Raw genomic sequence first — 16,728 nt, 5'->3', positions numbered from 1 at the left:
TGTTCAATCTTCAACATTAGAAGGAGCAGAACTCGTCAGCGGTAAACGACAGTATCAAAACCAGCCCCAGTCACTTAGGCAGAAAGGAGAGAGAAGGCTTTGGAAAGAACTGGAGAGCAAAAGATTTTCTTATAAAAAAAGAAACGGGGGAATGTAATGTACAAAGCTGCTCCCCCGCCCATTCCGTTGCAGCCATTTTCCCGCCTCCCAACCACGTGTCAATCTGTGGACATCCTAGCTAGCTGTTGGTTCATCAGTCAGCTTGCAAGTATCCTTCTCGGATATTGGTCCCCTGTTAGCCTGGCAGAATTCAACTGTTTACTGTAGCTTCCCCGCCTTCTTTTCCCTTCCTTCTGTCTGTCCTCCTCACTTTCTCTATCCTCCTCGCTTTCCCCTCTCTCTAGGGCGTGCCCCTTTTCCTTTCTCTTTTCCTCTCATTTTCTCTAACCCTGCAGGGAAACACTCTGTTTGCTTAATAAACTCCCTTATGTGATTTCCCGTGTCCGGCGTGGTTTCGTGGGATTTTCCTTACAATCATTACTGTCTGGGTTGGTTGTCTCCATTCAGCAAAGAATTGAAGAACAGGACACAGAGACGGCAACCAAGAAGTAGGTTTATTGCAAAAGCTGTAGAAATAGATTTCTCTGGAGAGAAGGGGCCCCAGAGGTGGGAATCTGATGGGGGTGTTTTGACCTGTTCTTTTTATGGTCCCTGGAATTTCCTCCTTTTGTTATCTCCTCCCCTGTCCATGAGCTCCTCGTTATTGTTGATGGTGGCCCCTCCGTCCACGTGTCTGTTTTAGCTTTTCTGTAGGATCTCCTTTTAGGACCACAAGTCCAGGTGTGTCTGTCTGATTGGGTCCCCAGGAAGCCAGAATTGGGGAAGGTCAGTTAGTGTAGAAATAGGGGATCCAGTCAAATCGAGGAAATGAAACCATGAAAGCCACCTGCCTCTGGAAGTTGGAGACTGCCCCTGGGAGAATGGAATGTCAAGGATCTCCAGAGCGCATTGATTACCAAATTTACCTGCCTTTATCAAGGACTGCAAGCATGGAACTGCTAATTAATGCCCCCTGGGCCTTTGCCTGGCTGAATCGCTTTGGCCCTCCCCCTGCCCATTCTGCTCCTCACTTTATGCAAAACCAGGTCTAGTCACTTAGGCAGGAAGGAGAGATAAAGGGGGAGAGAACTGGAGAACAAAAGAGACCTTAACCTATAAAAGATGTAGGGTGTGCTCACCCCTGGGGATTCTAGAACATCAACCATGGCCCCCTTCTCCCTCCCAGGAGAAGTCTGTATTATTACTTTTAAATAAGACCTGCTTCATATTCTTGTCTTGGCGTGCTTTGTGTTCAAACTTCAACGTTAGAGGGAGCAGAACTCGTCACTGGTAAACGGCAGTATCACTCACTTGTGTCCATGAACACTTTCATCAGGCAGGAAGGTGACCTCATCAGAAAGCTTGCTCCATGTGCCTTTGTTCTGGCCCTGCCCCCGCCATCCTCCCTGGCCATCCACCCTGGCTGCCTATGCCCTTCTACATCTCCCTCAGTGACCTTGCAGGTGCAGTCACTTTACATAGCTCAGTTTATTTGTTCTCTCTCTTCATTTTTGGCACAAATTTTGCCCAACACCTTCTCCCAGTGGTAAACCAAAATCTCCATGCGTGGTTGCACATTCAAATACTCCGGACCTCGGTGCACATGGAGTCTCCTTATTATAGTGCCAGCAGCATGGGGGGCTCCCCCTCTGCAGGGCCTGTGGGAGTGTAACAAGTAACCCAAGCCTGGATGCAAAATAAACTAAGAACACACTCCTGGGAATTAGTGCCCGGAAAGGGGGTGTCACCTTCCTCTCCCAGTCAGCTGTCTTTAGGGAATTTGATTAGTACCTTCCACTCCTACCTTTTGAATTGTAAATGACTTCCCCTAGGATCTAACCACTATTCTTTGTGGTGTAAACCCCCCTGTGGAGGCTCTGGGCCCAGCTTAGATATTTATCAAAGGCCTTGTAAGAGGAACCAGTTCTTCCCCTTATCACACTCTGCTCTGTAAATATGCTTCCCTCCCTCCCTGCTCCCAGCCTGGGCACAACTATGTATCCTTTAGACTAGAAAAGTTATGACACTACATAGCCTATAAATGTGAAAAACTGGCCATGGGAGTTAAGAATTTGGAGTCTGATCTCCTCCGGGTCCACTGGAGTAAAATAAAGTTTGAGTTCTTTCATTCTTCCAGTGCCTTTGGCAGCTTCTTGCCTGATTCCTGCAACAGGACGGGGGGCTAGCACAAATTCAGCAGTGACTGGGGCTGGGGAGGTAGCTCAGTTGGTAGAGTGCTTACCTTGCATGCACAAGGCCCGGGTTCAATCCCCAGCACCAAGAAAAAAAAAAAAAAAAAAGACAAAGACAGGACAAATTCAGCAGTGACTGAGACCTTGAGACCTAAGTCAGGCTTCCAGGACATTCTTACCTCTGCACCATGGAGGCACAGGCAGGCTAAGGAACACAAACATCCTTGGTTCTACCTCCTTGATCCCTAGTGGTATTCACTTTGAAAGTGTATTTAAAATGAACTTAATTAATATGAACTTAATTTCATTAACCTTAGTTAACTTTGTTCAATCAGTTTAATTTACCTGTAAGTAAAACTAATAACCTATCCTCAGGAGCTTTTTCACTTGCATCAATATTATCTATAAAACAACTTTTTAAGGCTCCATTCATACTAACTGTGTCTATAAAATAACATGTCTATTAATCACACAAAGCAGTCATTTTTTCCATTTTTTTAATTGTTCTATTTAGGTATCCATGAGAGCAGAATGCATTTTGATTCGTTGTACACAAATGGGGTACTGTAAGGAAAAATGCAGCTCAGCTCAGGACCCTCGGTAGCTCCAGCCCTTCCGACAGAACTGGCCCTCCGTACACCCGGTCTGAGTTGCGGCTGAACAAGAGCTCCCAGAAATCCACGATGGACACAGGACCTCACGCAAGAGACTTTATTATGCAGACAACTAGTGCGTCTGCTCCAGGGCTGGAAAGAAGGGAAAGAGAGAGATGGCGTGGACGCTTCTCCCAGATATTGGAATCTCCCAGGCTGGAAGGAACCAATAGCGGAGGAGAATACTTGCAAGCTGACTGATGAACCAATAGCTAGCTAACATGTTCAGACTGACAAGCTAGGATGTAATGTGGGAAGCAGGATATGGCTGTAGCATAGGCCGGAAATTCCTGCAATGTAAGGGGTGGGCAGAGCAGCTTTCAGACTGGCAAGTTAGGTTGTGGTGCAACAGAAGGGGCGGGAGATCTGTTTTGTATTACATTCCCCCGTTTTAGATTTCATAAGAAAATCTCTTTTGGGTACATGGACGAAGGTCCATCTTCTGTGATTGCTTCCTGCTGAGTGTGGACGTAGAGCTGATTCAAGGGAAAGATATCATCATGGCAGGAAGGAGTTGGGGACTCGATAGTTCCTCTGGGGAGCACACCTGTAGCCAGGCTCCAATTTCTGTAAGATCCTGAAATTCCTGTAATAAAAGCTGATTGGTTGACATGGAAGTAGCACTCCTCCTATTAAAAAAGGACAGGGGGCTCCCCTTTTTCTTGGCTGACCTTCTATTGGAAAAGCAAAATCCAGTGGTCAGGAAAATAACAAACAGGAATCCAGTCCTCATGGCTGGGCGTGGTTGTCTGGTGTTTCAGTCTGGTCCCCAGTCTCTGGAATGGGAGAAAGGGTGGAGGGCTTCATGATCTTCAGTCTGAGATGAAGGGGTCCCAGAGGAGTGGCCGAGTATCGGTTGGAAGAAGCCTGTGGATAAGGAGCTGGAGAGGGGTTAGCATTTGACCAGAGATGAGGGCTGTCTCAGAATCCCTGTGGGAGAACTGTCCAGGTCATCTGAAGAAACTCAAGTGAAAGTGTCAGTTCAAGTAAAAGCAAAGAGATCCCATGAATCAGGGTGAAGTGGGACAGTAAAAAACACATCCTTCAAATCTAGCACTGAAAAGTATGTGGTGGAGGAAGGGATAGAGGAAAGCAGGGTGTAAGGATTGGACACAATGGGAAAGATGGGGACCACTGCTGGGTTCCTGGATGATTGGTTGAAGTCCTACAAGGTTCCTTTGGGGAAGGGGATATTGGGCCTCTGTTTGAGCTGTATATTCCTGCAGAGTCATAAGGAGAGGAATAGCAGAGGAGTCGTGGCTGAGGTGCATGGTGGGTGAGAAGGAAATAGAGGCACCAAATTTGGTTAGGATGTCCCTTCCCAGATGGGGAATGGAACATGAAGGAATTATCAAAAAGCAATGAGTAAAGACAATTTGTCCTATATGGCAGCTTATTGGAGGGGTTCGTGAGGAGTTATATGGTTTTCCCTCTACCCCGACAATAGAGGATTTGGCAGGGGAAGTGGGTCCCCCAAACTCCCACAGCACTGAGAAGGTGGCTCCAGTGTCTATAAGGAAAGGGATCTGCCTGCTGCCACCGTAAGGGTCACCTGGGGCTCCTGAGTGGTGATAGTCATCGGGTGCAGAAGTCCCGGGTCCCTTCATTCATCCATTGCCAATCCCAGCAAGTCGCCAGAGGGAGGGGCCAAGGATGACCTGGCACTTCTCTGAGCACCAGGGCAATCCATTGCCAAATGTCCCAGTTGGTGGCATTTTGGACAAGGACTTGGGGGCTACCGGGGGTTGGGGCAGGTTCATGCCCAGTGGCCCTCTTGCCCGCACTTGAGGCATGAGCTTGGAGGTCTTCTGGCAGCTTGGGCGCCCCTAGCGGTGGACAGTTGGGCAGGTCTAGCTGGCTGAAAGGCTTTGGTCAGCATTTGGTATTTTAATTTTTTTTTTTTTCTTCCCTTCCATTATAAACCTTGAATGCCACTGCTAGAACCTCTGGCTGTGGGGTAAGGGGCCCCCTATCCAACTATCAATTTAGCCTTTATGTCAGGGTAACTTTGGGAAAAATAATAAGTCATAAGTCGTTGCCATCCCTCCCGAGTTTCAGCGTCCTGGTTTGTGTACCTGAGCATGGCCTCTGTGAGGCGACTTAGAAATGCTGATGGGTTTTCAGTTCTGTCCTGTATTACTTCCTGAAGTTTGTCATAGTTAATGGGTTTAATGGCGGCTTTTCAGAGACCTGCAAGGACACAGGTTTGAAACTCATCCTGCCACAGACACCCAGTTCCAGTATTATAGTCCCTTTGGGGCTCCCTATCTGGTACTGCTTCAGCCCCAATGGAGTGGGTTGGGGTCAATTGATGAATCTTATCTGCATAATTACGCGCCTGTTCCAAACTCTCCTGTGCTCCTCAGGGGTTAGGGTGTTGGACATGATCATGTAAATGTCATGCCAGGTAAGGTTATAAGACTGGGTAAGGTACTGAAATTCCTTAATGAAGGTTGCAGGGTTGGAGGTGAAGGAACCTAGCCGCTTCTCTATCTGGGACAGATCAGACAGTGAGAAAGGGACATGAACTCTGATTCCTCCCTCTGCGCCAGCCACCTCCCATAAAGGGGATAAAACATGTGCATGAGACCGCGTGGTGGGAGGACTTGGTGGAATGAGTGGAGGAGCAGAAGCAGAAATGGAATGAGGCAAAGGAGAGGAATGAACAGGGGTTTCTGCAGCAGGAGACCTGTAAGGGGATGATTCATCAGTTGGATCAAATTCAGAAGAGAAGGAGGGGTTAAAAGGGGGAGGAGAAGTCAAGAGAATGTGTTCAGGTTTTTGAGGAGAGCAGAGATTGGGTTTAGCATGAAAGAAAGGAAAAACATGAAGGAGAAAAGTCTCTTGCCATTCACCAGCTCACCCACATATGTACTTAATTATACCCAGTATAATTATATATATAATTATACCTAGTATAATGCTGGGATCTAGGATGTCATAAATAGACCATTCTGATTTACTACCTAAAGGACAGGTTGGCTCTAATTCAAGGAACAGGTGGAGGTGCTTGAATTGTCTAATAAACATCCCAAGGGCGAGTTTGCCAGGGTGGAGGTCCTTGATCCCATGGCAAAGACTGAGAAACACCTAAGTCAGTGATCAAGGTGTCCCAGAAACACGGGTTAGGTAACTACGAGAAGGTAGTGCAAAGGTCTGGTCATCACACACACCAGTGCCTACCAGGCAATAGCTGAGAGGGTTTGAGGATCTGATCAGGTTTTTCGAGCGCGAAATGAGCCTCAACCCTGAGAGAGAGTCTCCACCATAAAATCAGGAATCCCCCTGGCAGATAAGACTGACTATGGGGACCAGCCGTAACTATGAAAGTCGTGGCTGAGGGTACGCCCACACCTCAGCAGCCTTGAGAACCCCGGACACTCAACGGTTGTTTCTCAGGTCAGCAGAGGTGTGTTTCAGTCAGTCTAGGGGGACCTGCCCAAGGGAACTCACCTATTCGAAGTCTGGTGCTGTATGCAGAAAGCTGGGCGTCCGGATAAATGGAAGGTGAGGCTGTGTCCACGGGCACTGGGGCATCGGATGGGGTTCCACTTGCTTAAGAGACAGTGGAAGGACCCATCCGAGTCACGGCACCAGATGTAAGGAAAAATGCAGCTCAGCTCGGACCCGCGGTAGCTCCAGCCCTTCTGACGGAACTGGCGCTCCGAACGCCCGGTCTGAGTTGCGGCTGAACAAGAGCTCCCAGAAATCCACGATGGACACAGGACCTCACGCAAGAGACTTTATTATGCGGACAACTCGCGCGTCCACTCCGGGGTTGGAAAAGAAGGGAAAGAGAAAGATGGCATGGATGCTTCTCCCAGATATTGGAATCTCCTCTCCTGGAAGGAACCAACAGCGGAGGAGAATACTTGCAAGCTGACTGATGAACCAATAGCTAGCTAGGATGTCCAGACTGACAAGCTAGGATGTAATGTGGGAAGCAGGAAATGGCTGTAGCCTAGACCGGAAATTCCTGTAACGTAAGAAGTGGGCAGAGTAACTTTCAGGCAAGTTAGGTTCTGGTGCAATGGAAGGGGCGGGAGATCGGCTTTGTATTACAGGTACAACTTTTCATCTGTCTGGTTGTGAACCATGTAGATTCACACCATTCATGTAATCATACATGTACATAGGATAATGATGTTTGTCTCATTCCACCATCTTCCCCCCCACTTCCCTCTACACAATCCAACATTTCTTCATTCTTCCCTTACCCTCTCCCAGCCCCAGAATTTTCCGTTTTTATGTAGTATTCCATAATGCAGTCATTCCTTAAGCTTACGGAATATGCATACTTGACTCACAATTTCACCTTTACATCACTTTTTCTCCCAGAAAGTCTTGAGATTCAAAAATTTAACAACAGCCTTTACATTTTGAACTATTTTACATGAATTTAAAATGCTGCAGTAGGTAACATTTAATTACAAAATAAGATGAAACTCTAAAGTTTTACTTTGACTTCCATGTTTCTTTCTTACTATTAGGTAACTTGCTTGTTTACAAAACAAAACTGAAACTACTGCGTAAACAGATCCCAAGTGAAGCACCGAAGGTTAAACCAGGCTAGAGGGACATCAAATCACCTCTGTTTTCTTCTTCCCTTTCATCTGTTCCATCCATGGGTAAGAGGTAGCCTTTTAAAGAGACCAAATCAATGCAATATTCAAGAGGAATATACTTGCAAGAATATTTGAGGGGAATTTCTTGATAAAATTGTTGAGCAATTATTTACAGACCCATGGATCAATTGGAAGCCTGGAAACAGACTCACTAATGAAAAGTTGATACCAGGGAGGGAGAATTACAATCAGCAGCAAAGACAAGCTTATTAATATTAGTGAAATTAGTTGTGATATACATAAAATTAAATACCTATTCGCATCATATATAAGGTAAATTTCAATGACCTACCTAGAAAAAAATAAGCCTGCAAAAAAAAAAAAAAAAAAAGCAGGCAAATAATAATACAAACTGAAAATTTTAAAAAAAAGGTTAATACAAAGCTGCTCCTCTCCCATTAGGTTGCATCACACCCTAGCTTGTCCACCCTTTCCGGTGCAGCCATTTTCCCCGCCTCCCAACTACTGTCAGTCTGTGAACATCCTAGCTAGTTATTGGTTCATCAGTCAGCTTGTAAGTATCCTTCTCCGTTATTGGTCCCCCATTAGTGCAGCGGAATTCAACTGATTAAGGGTGGCTACCCCGCCATCTTTTCTCTTGCTTTCTCTCCCCCTGACTTGCTTTCTCTCTCCTCCTCGCTTTCCACTCTCTCTAGTGTGGGCCCTTTCTCTTTCCCTTTCTTTTCCTCTCATTTTCTCTCTTAGCCTGCAGGGAGACACTCTGTTTGCTTAATAAACCCTCTTATTTCCCATGTCTGGCCTGGTTTTCATGGGATTCCTTACAAAAGGAATTGGCAAATATGACTATTAGATATGGAAAATGAAAAATCCCCAAGATAATGTGGACTGGGAAAAGGGAATGAAAAAGAAGGCCATGCACTGACGGCCTTCATCTCCTGACACAATGTTTTCCAGGTGCTGGCTGCAGACGGGAGGAAGTATTTTATTACCAATAAAGCGACAGTCTCTAAAAGACAGTAATCCTCTTCAAAAGCAGATCCTGTCCAGGTGCTGTTTGCAGACCCTCCACTGAGAAGGTTAAATTCCTAAGCCCTCAAACTGACACTTTCATTGATTAATAGGACAGAACCCAAAATCCTGAGTGCCCAAGGAAAAGTGATGCTTACCCCTCAAAATAACCTATATAAACCCAGACCCTTTTATTGTTCAGTAACTCCTTTTCCACTAGGAAAGTAGGTTCATTGATGCTATTTTATTCCTGCATCCCCTGTTGCTGTGAGAAACTTTGTTCCTGAATAAACAGCTGAGAAGATTCATGAGGTTTGTGTCCTGTCTTACCTTTTTGTGCTAACAATGATGATTGAACATTTCTGCACAAAAAGAACGTCACAAATGAAATAAAATAAAAGCCATATCCAAGGAGAATATATTAGCAAATACATATAATTAAGGAAAGTCTTGGTAACCTAAAAAACAAAACAAAACAAAACAAAACAAAAACAAAAATCCAACACCCTCTGCAAATCAGAAAGAAGAAAAATGCGTATCAATAGAAAAATAATTTAAATTTGTAAAATGGCAATTTCTAATTAGAGGACAAATGAACATTCAACTAAGAAATAAAAACATGTTCAACCTCACTAGAAATCTCAAAAAAGGAAAGAAAAACAAGAACAAGATTCCTTATTAAAACATCAGTTGACTAAAATTGAGTCTGGCAAGATTTGAGGGAGAGGGAAAGTGATAGAATTGTTGGGGTGGAATGTGCATTTGACTTGCAAGAAGGGCTGAGCAGGAGGACAACTGGGCCTGGAAGTTGCTGGAATGCTGCCCCCCTCCCCAGTTTGTAGGCTGAATCCCTAACTTCCAATGTGAGGGTCTTTGGAAGCAAGTCCTTTGAGGGTTAGTTAGACTTATAATGACAGTCTTATGATGAGATGAATGTCCTCATAAGAAAAGAGAGACTGGAACTCTTTATCTCTGCTGTGTGAAGACACAGTGATAACGTGGTCTTCTGTGGGGCAGGAGGAGAGCCCTTACAGGGAATCAAATACACTGTTATTGCTGTCCTGGGCTTCGCAGCTTCCCAAATGTGGAAAAGGCATGTGGAAGCCAGCCTCCAGTAATCCAGTATAGCAGCCCAAGCTGACTCAGAGATGACTATTTGAAGAAATAGGATGTCAAGGACTCTGGTAGTGAGTCCTTGGAAGGAAGTAAGGAGCGTGGTAAGAAAATAGGTATGATCTGAGAGAACATCCCCATCATTATGAAGAGATTGGCAGTGGAAATATGGTGTTCAAGACCTTGCAGGTGAGGTCTCAGATGCATGGGAAGGACATGCTATGGCAACGGGAGGAAAGGGGATATCCGTCATATAGTGCAGGTAACTCAACTGAAGTTTTTTCCTACAGTAACTGTAAAGTTACTATTTTAGTCTCTCTAAGTAAATATCTCATGGGGAGCTACATTAGGTTAATGTGAAACTACTCTTAGTTCTTAAAATTTAAAAAAAAAATTGTTTTATTTATAGACAGGCATAATATCTTTATTTTACTTATTTATTTCTATGTGGTGCTGAGGATGCAACCCAATGCCTCACACAGGCCAGGCAAAAACTCCACCACTGAGCCACAACCCCAGCCCCAGTCCTTAAATTTTTAACCATTTATTTTTGCAGTCATTAGTGTTTCCTTCCTGAAAACATTGTGATGACTATTAACAATGGATACTGTTCTAATGCCATCATTTCTTCTATAACTTTCACTGGGCTTCTTCTGAAAAAAGATTGCCCTTCCTTCCTTCCTTCCTTTCAAAGAGTATCATTAAGAAGTTTCTCATTATTTCTAGATACTGGATTGAGGGTGACACATTGTTCTCTTTGTTAGAGAATAATCGTTCAGAGGAAGTCAAGATAGACTCTAACCTGTTTTTCAGCCGTCTGACTCATCAAGTTCACGTTCCCTATTCTCTCTGTAAAACCTACTCATAATGACTTACAAATGCCTAACACGAGTGACCAGTACATTAAGAGGTTGCCTACTGACTCCAGTTTCTAGGGTACATCAGCTCCCACAAGCTCTACATCAGTTAGTGATAAAGTTTACCCTTAATTTATTTTAAAGTATAAATGTATCATTTTGAAAGAAGAATCAAGGGGTGAACTCCCTTAATCTTCAAAAAAAGTGAAAATATCTGTAAATGTCAGAGCCTCCATCCTGACATGAGAAACATCTGGCCATGACAGCAGGTGTTATTCCCTCCTACCTTCCGGAACCCTTCCACTGTTGGACTTCTTCATGTGGCCAAGAGGGCACCATGTGACCTGGCTCTCCTCTAATTGACCCACCCCTTCCTGTCCTTCACCACAATGTGCTCAGGACACTTAGAAACCCAGCATAGTGGCTCAGCCATGTTCATGACCCCTGATGTGACTTTACCTGGTCTTTGTTCTGCCTGAAGCAGTCTATCCATATTTCTTTAACCCATCAAACTTCCTCAGTTCAAAAATAACTTCCCCTTTAAAAAACATCCTGATTCTGTAAAACTGTTAATGTTTCAACTACTTGCTTCACATAGTATTATCTTCAACTCCATAATAAAACATTCTGCATATATGGTGGCCTACAGTACCGTGTGGAAAACAGAATTTTCATTTCTTACTGCAAATGACATGCCTATACCCAAAATATATTCTCTGTCCTAATGTAGAAGCTTTCTATATATTTATTAAATGACTAAATGTAAGTTGTAGCCCCTTTAAGCAAATTAACTTTATATTTTAATTTGTCCTCTTTTCAATCCCAATGAACAAAATACCAGAAATACTTTTATCTGAATTATTTGAGTGAGTCTATTTTCTTCACAAATTATAAGACAGATTTGCAAAACAAAACCACTTTGTAAGTAAGTCCTCTTCTGTGTGTGAACAGCAGAACTGGAAAATTCTAGCTGTTTTGTTTAACAGAAATGTGCTTAGTAGGTGGTATGGCTTGAATACATGTGTTCTGGAAGATTTATATGTTGGAATCTAAGACCCGGTGTGAGATATTTTTTTTTAAAGAGGCAGTTCCTATAGGAGGTAATGAAGTCACAAGGGTCTGCCTTTGTGGATGGGACCCCATTGATCTGCCACATGAGGCCTGGCATGTTTTCCTTTTGCCCTTCTACCTTCTGCCATGTGAAGGTTGTTATGCAGGGCCACCAGGGAAGCAGAAACCAGGTCCTCTACCAGGAATGGAACCTGTCAGAATCCTAGATCTCCCTCTAAGTCCATAATTCTCCATAACTATGAACCACAAATGGATGCTCATTTTAAATCCCTTGTTCTGTGGTGTTTGGTTATAGCCACATGAGTCAAACAAAGAGATTGATATGAAGAAGCCGATGCTACTGTAACAAATATCTAAAAAAAAATGGAAAGAGCACTGGAGCTGGGTGATGGGTAGATGCTGGCTCTCTGGTGAGGATGCAGAAGAAGGGGAGGCTGTAGGAAAGGACTGAATCTTCTTAAGAGATCATTTAAGTAGTTGTGATGACTATTTTGTGGAAATACGGATGGTAAAGACAATTCTGATGAGATCTCTGGCAAAAATGAGGAACTAGGTAATGAAAACTGGTTACAAAGTAAAAAAAATAACAAAATTGGATAGTTACCTTGTTACAAAGTGACAAAGAAATTGAATTGTGTTTGTATCCTATTATGCTGGGGAAGGCATAATTTAAGAGTGAAGAATGAGGCTATGTAGCATAAAAAAATACCTAAGCAAAGCATTGAGGGTGCTACAGGGCTTCTCTTGACTGCTTATAGTAAAATTGTGTGAAGAGAGAAATAAAGACGGAGTTTATAATCAAAAGGGAGGCAGTATGTAAAGGGCTGGGGAGACTCTTAGCTTAAAAGAATGAGAATGTGCATACTGAGGTTCTGCCTAGGGACTGATAAGATCAGGGTTCTGGAAGAAACCACAGTCCTTCACCAAGAAAAGGGTCCTTCACCAAGGAGAGGGACCTTGAAGTCATTTCAGAGGTCTTGGAGGCTGCCACTTCTATGCAGGCCCAGCATGCCCGGTCTTTGAGGGTAGAATAATTTAAAGAGTGGGACCCATGGGAACTTGGGGCCTGCTGTTACTACCTCAAGTCTCTGTTCCCTGATTCTTGTGCCATGCGTCTATGGCTGTCCCATTGGTGGTTCACACAGGCCCCAGTGTGGCTTGGGCATCCCCTCCAGAAGGCATAGCCATAAACTGGCTACATTCTTGTGGTGCTCACTCTGCAGGGGTGCCCACTGCAGAGCTGTAGAGATAGGACCATCTCCATCTAGATTTCACAGGATGCCTTGGAGAGCCCCAGAGCCCAGGCAGACATCAGGAACAGAGGCAGGCCCACCAGAGAGAGCCCCGTTAGGCAGTTTCTTGTGGAGCCCTGGAGTTGAGGCCGATCTACAGAGCTTCCACCAGGGCAATGTCCAGTGGAGCTATAGGGTCGGCACTACCATAGCGAATTAGAACCCTGAGAACTAAGCTGCTCCAGAGACCCCAGAAGCACAGAGTCATTAGGATGCGGCTTGCACTGGTGAGAACCCCAGGCACAAAGAACTCTGTGTGAGCTACAGCATGGGCCACTTCCAGCAGATTTGTGAGGGCAGTGTTGCCAGGATCTTGGAGACCCAGTCCCTTGCCCCAGGGTGTCCAGGGCAGGACATGAAGACAAAGAAGTTTATCTCAAGCCTCCCTATTGAAAGTTTTCCGTGTTGGTTTTAGACTTACTTGGGAGCTGTTATTCCTTTATTTTCTTTTCTCTGCCTTTCCGAATGAAGTGTTTTCCTATGCTTGCTCCTGGACCGGATTTTTGAAGCATGTAACTTATTTGACTTTACAACCTGTCAGCTGGAATTTGCCCCAGGATGATTCATATCTGAAGGCTTACCCATGTCTGATTAAAGTTTGCACTTAGATGTTTAAAGTTGATGCTGGAAAGACTTTAGACCCTGGGGGTAATAGGGATGGAATACATATGTGACAAAAACATGAATTTGGGGAGGCCAGGGGGATCTTGCAAAGGTTTGAAGAAATATGACCCCATGCCCAGTAATTCATGTGTTGGAATCTAAAATCCATTATGATGGAAGGAAGACGTGGAGTCTGTAGGAGGTAAATCTCAAGGGTTCCACCATCCTTATACAAGTATTCCAGGGAACTAACGAGGCACCTTTTGCCCTGCCATCCATTCCACTGTCAGAGGACAGAGCAACAGGTGCCATCATGATAGACATTGAGCCTCTGGGTGACTTGATTTGGGAACTCAGCTTTCAAAATTGTAACACAACATTTTCTCTTCTTCACAAATTATGCAGCTTACGGTGTTTGGTTACAGCAGTAGGAACTGGGAAGCAAGGCACATGGCTGACTAAGGTCCTGCATGCTCTATAAAGACCATGCAACAGGGAATCTGGATTACTTCTAGATGACTGCTGTCTGGGAACAATGCTTGGCTAAAGATGAATTGCTTCCAAGCAACCCCGACTCAGAAGAAGCTTCTATCAGAGAGAGAAATGGGCTGTTGTCCTTATCCCTGCCAGAGAGAATGACCTCAATATGTTGATAGGAAACCAGAATCCAGAGGCAGAGAAAAATTGCCATTACTGGGCAGGCAGACTTTAAGCATCAGTTTTTCGAGTAATCAGCTTCCAATTTGGGTAAACTTTAAACTACCTTTTAGCACAATGAGTACATTTTCGATCATATAACATTAAAAGTAGATTAAAGATTAACTTGAACAGGTGGGATGAGGGAGGCAAGTCAGAGCACTCTGGTCAGTTACCTCTGTGGATTACTGCCCTGTGACTCCCCGCTTATAATTCAGAGAATTGAATTCAAGTTCCTTACAGTCCATTTTTATTTAGTCTTGTCTCATGATCCAGATGTTTGGGCCCCACCTTCCGTGGCTTGTCACATTTTGAGGTTTGGAGGCTGAGAAAGGAAAGTCAATGTCATTCTGTCCAGAAGGAATTCCACCCTCCTGTGAGGTGAGACTCATCTCCCACTTTGTTTTCTTCAGGGAACACATGCCGGCTCTCCAGAGCAAAGGCTCATTATTCATCTGAGAATCCACAGTGAATTTTACATGCCATTCAAGCATAATACAGGAACTTAGCCAAAATTATCTATTTGCTTGAAACACTTCCCGTTTTAAAAAAAATATTAATCATTATGGACACACATTCTTTTAAATTTTCTAATATAGTCAGTTGCAGATAACTGCTCATTAGATCACCGAATAAACAACCTTTTGATGTTGATGTTATACTAGTGTCAATCAAGGTAATGAAGACATGTGGAGGGACACAGAGCTTGAAAGAGGGTCAGGTGAAGAAATATTCTTCCATGGAAGTCAGGAAGCCAGGTCAGGGTGTGGAGGTCAGGGCAGGAGTAGGGTAGGGTGTGGCCGGAAGCTCTGTGCGCCCTCTGGGGGACTTTGTCCTCCCCGTCTCCCTCCATCTCCCCTCACCCCATACCCACTGACTCCTGCACAGAGTTCCTGTCTCAGGACTGAAAACAGCTCCATCCACAGACATCGTAATTGCTCTTTTCCAGGAGACCCTTATTCTGGGATACCTCGCCTGTACTGCTCCTACCCCCAGCAGAAACAAACCTGCAACAACCCTCAAATCTCATCGAGATGACAAGACAATTGCTTTTCTTTTGGGTGTTTTTCTTTTTTAAATTACTAATACTTCATGTTTGATGATTTTCTCTGTGAATATTAAATGAGAAGATGTATGTCTAGAATATGCACTTAATGGGGTGAACGCTGATGGCCTGTGGGTTTCTGAAAACTTCCTTGCTAAGTTGAAGGAAGGAACTGAGTAGACCAGTTGTAGTTTTTCACTCTGCTTCACCAGAGACCCTGAATCCCATGCAGAGGAGAGACGGGGAAGAAAGAAGACAGTCATTCAGTCGCCACAGAAATGTCGGGTCCTTGAAGCTTCGTTTTGGGTTGGTTCAGGCAACCTGACCGCTACCTTGGGATGCCTCTTCTCTAACTGGCACGACCAATAACCCTGGCACCCAGCTGTGCAGGTGCCCCTTCCCTTGGCAGGCGGCCTGTCCCAGCATGAGCTGCGGTGAGTGTCCCGGTCACAGCTCATGGCTGGACTTGGCCGCTGGCGAGCTGGAGGCTTTGGGAGCTCACCCAGACCTGCCTCTCCTGCACCTCCCTGCCCTGCCCTGGCCTCCTCATCTGCCAGTGGAGGCTCTGGGGTTGTTGGGGCGCTGCTGCAGCTCACGCCCGGGGCGAGGACAGGGGCTCTGGTGGAGCTCTGCTGAGGGTGACGGGGGTCTCCACGGTTTACTTCCTGAGCCCTCTTGTGCCCGGCACGAGGCAAATCGTGGGCTGCTCACCTCCTCCTCAAGGCAAGCTTCCCACAGGGCAGCCATCCCGGCCTCTCTGATAGGCGCAGGTCCCAGCCTGTGCCCTGGTGCAGGTCCTACCACGAGGCATCACGTGCTCTGGCTCTGGAGAGGGGAGAGTTTGAACAGGAAGTGGAGTGTGGGGGTCCTCGTGTAACCGGGTGAGAGCCGAGTACCACCCGAGTCCAGGGACCACACTGTGTTTAAAAAGAAAATCACATATGCAAACGTCCATCAGTGAGTTTCTATTCCAGACATCTGATTATTTTTGATAATCTGATTGACCACTGTTGCAGTTCATAACCTGTAAATGAATATATTTCTTCTGGTTAATTAACACATGATTAATCTCATTCTTACCAAGGTCTGGGATTGTTAGAATATAGGAGCTAAACATTTCATGTGTAAATAACAACTTCTAAAATTATACCAATAGAAAAGTTTTAGAGTGAGTAAAAATTAATATTTCTCTGACACAAAATTATGTTCCTAATTTTCTCACTGAAAACCATTTGAAATTGGTAATTTATTGTCTTGTCAGTGTGAAAGTTATAACAGAAGATTGGTTAACAGGAGAATTTAAATATAATGTGATTCCCTAGAGAAAAAAAAAACATCTTTTGCTTCCTAAATAATAACCATATTGGGTTATATTTGACTGTAGTAACAAAAGAAACAGAAACTTATTTTTAACTTAAAAAATTTTTATTGGTGCATTATAATTATCCATAAAACATTTTTTAATCGATAGGATTTGCAAAATAACATTAAGTGTTTTATGAAATAAATTGTA

This window comes from Sciurus carolinensis, chromosome 9 (assembly GCF_902686445.1).
Source record: "Sciurus carolinensis chromosome 9, mSciCar1.2, whole genome shotgun sequence".
Taxonomy (NCBI): Eukaryota; Metazoa; Chordata; class Mammalia; order Rodentia; family Sciuridae; genus Sciurus; species Sciurus carolinensis.
The sequence above is the reverse complement of the archived record's forward strand: the minus strand, read 5'-3'. Positions refer to the sequence as shown.